Source organism: Physeter macrocephalus, chromosome 11 (assembly GCF_002837175.3).
Source record: "Physeter macrocephalus isolate SW-GA chromosome 11, ASM283717v5, whole genome shotgun sequence".
NCBI lineage: Eukaryota > Metazoa > Chordata > Mammalia > Artiodactyla > Physeteridae > Physeter > Physeter macrocephalus.
In genome coordinates, this window is record NC_041224.1 from 112,111,049 (window position 1) to 112,114,069 (window position 3,021).

A 3,021-nucleotide genomic window follows, 5' to 3' on the forward strand; every position below is an offset into this window, starting at 1 on the left:
TCCTGGACTGGCCAGTACAATGCAAAATAGGACATGTTTTTCTCATAACTGGTTTCAAAAGGAATGCTTCTAATGTTTCACCACTATGAGTGAGATTTGATAGATTAAGGAAGTTTTCCTCTCTTCCAAATTTTCTAAAAAGTTTTATCATAAAAGAACATTAAATTTTGTTGACTTCTCTTTGTTTTTATTGAGATAACCCTGTGATTTTTTTCTTCATTAATCTGTTAAGGTGATGAATTTCATTTATGTTTTTCCCAACAGTATATCATTTTTGCATTCTTGAGATAAAACCCATATAAGCATGATGCATTTTTTTAGACTTTATTTTGGTTGTTAATTCATTGGCTTAGGATTTTTTTTTTTTTTTTTTTTGCTTCTAAATTGATCCAATAGCCTGGCTTATAATTTTTCACTTACCATCTTATCTGATTTGGTTAAACTGTTCTATTTAAAAAGTTGGGCAATCTTCTCACTTCTTCCAGTCTCTGAAACGGTATACATATGGCAATACTGCAGCTATCTGTTACCTGAATATTTGATTTTTCTGTAAAACTAGCCTGCTTGGTAGATGGGGAGAAAGGTCAAGGAGATAGGTAAAGTTAATTAGTGGTATATGTTTTAAATACTGTTTCAGTTTATTGAGTAGTCAGAGGTCAGAGATCTTTTCATGCCTTCTACGTTTTTGTTTTTTTTTTGCGGTATGCGGGCCTCTCACTGTTGTGGCCTCTCCCTTTGCGGAGCACAGGCTCCGAACACGCTGGCTCAGCAGCCATGGCTCATGGGCCCAGCCGCTCTGCAGCATGTGGGATCTTCCCAGACCGGGGCACGAACCCATGTCCCCTGCATCGGCAGGTGGACTCTCAACCACTGCACCACCAGGGAAGCCCCTTCTACTTCTTTTTTTTTTTTTTCTTTTTCCTTCTTTTTCTTTTTTTTTTTCCTTCTACTTCTTAAGTCAGATTTTGAGAAGTTATATTTTCCTAATAAATTGTTTCTTTCACCCGTTTTTAAAGTTATTGACAATAAGATTACTATATTTTTAATGTCTGCTTTGTGAGTGATTATGTCACCTTGGTTATTTATTTGTTTATTTGTGCCTTCTCTTTGTCAGTCTTGCGTCTTTATATTTACTTTGGATTTATTCTGTTGTTCTCTTTCTAACTTCTTAAGTTGGACACTGAGCTCATATTTTTCAAACTTTTTTTGCAATAAATGTCTTTCTAAGCATTGTTTTAGCCATGTCCCATAATTTTTGATATATTGTGTTTTCTTTATTTTTCAGCTATATTATCTAATTTCCATTATGATTTCTTCTCTGAGTTATATAGAAGTGTGTTGTTTCCAAACATATAAAGATTTCGTTCCCCATAAGGTTCTTTTTCTTTTTTTCTTATCAGTTCTTTCATGAAGAATTTAGTACTCTAAGGGCACAGGCTTAATTTCAGGAAGCTTGGTCCAAGTGTCACCTCATTCAGTCCTAGGTCCTTGACTTCTCTTTAAGTGCAGCAACCAAAAGCCAATCATCTTTGGATTGGCAATACTCTCAAGACAATCTCTGTACTAGGGACAGATTATTACTTTGGTTTTCAAATCTTTCTTTGGGTCCCTGTGGTCCTTTACTTTTCCATGAGCTAAATTACATATATGTATATTTTAAATGTTTTGTAGCAGGAAGCTTTCAGACTATCTAGTCAACCACATTGCCAGAAACAAAAGTCTGAGGTTGGGTGTGCATTACATGTTGTAGTTTGGGGAAAGCGTAAGGGTAGGAAATTTTTTCAATACTATTTTTTTTTGCCTAGTGAATGCAATTCTTGGGGAAATATTAATTTATCAGTGGGGTCCTTATGCAGGGGACTACATCTACTTTATTTTATTTTAGTGTAGATTATGGCTGATACTGATTCTCCTGGCTCTTCAGTATATGTATAGATGTGTTACATCTATAAAGCACTTTAGAATCTGAGACCTGCACATTCCTCCCTAGTGCCATAGAACACCATGTTTATGTGTCAAAAAGTTATTTATTTGTGGCTATTTCATTATATAAAAGAGTTAAAATTACTTAGAAAATATACATATGAAGAAAAAGTAAAAAACTGAGAAAGATTAGGAAAAGGAATACAGAAGGAATCGTATAGGAAAATTAAAAATTTAAGGATAAAATTTGCCTGCCAATACAGTGCTATCTTGCTACACAGTTATTAGAAGTGAATCAGACCACCAGACCCTCCCATCAGGAAACGTGCACAAGCCTCTTAGATAGCCGCATCCACCAGAGGGCAGACAACAGAAGCAAGAAGAACTACAATCCTGCAGCCTATGGAACAAAAAACATATTCACAGAAAGATAGACAAGATGAAAAGGCAGAGGGCTATGTATCAGATTAAAGAACAAGATAAAACTCCAGAAAAACAACTAAATGAAGTGGAGATAGGCAACCTTCCAGAAAAGAATTCAGAATAATGATAGTGAAGATGATCCAGGACCTCAGAAAAAGAATGGAGGCAAAGATTGAGAAGATGCAAGAAATGTTGAACAAAGACCTAGAAGAATTAAAGAACAAACAAACAAAGATGAACAATACAATAACTGAAATGAAAACTACACTAGAAGGAATCAATAGCAGAATAACTGAGGCAGAAGAACGGATAAATGACCTGGAAGACAGAATGGTGGAATTCACTGCTGCGGAACAGAATAAAGAAAAAAGAATGAAAAGAAATGAAGACAGCCTAAGAGACCTCTGAGACAACATTAAACGCAACAACATTCACATTATAGGGGTCCTAGAAGGAGAAGAGAGAGAGAGAAAGGACCCGAGAAAATCTTTGAAGAGATTACAGTCGAAAACTTCTCTAACATCGGAAAGGAAATAGCCACCCAAGGCAGGAAGTGCAGTGAGTCCCATACAGGATAAACCCAAGGAGAAACACGCCGAGAAACATAGTAATCAAATTGGCAAAAATTAAAGACAAAGAAAAATTATTGAAAGCAGCAAGGGAAAAATGACAAAT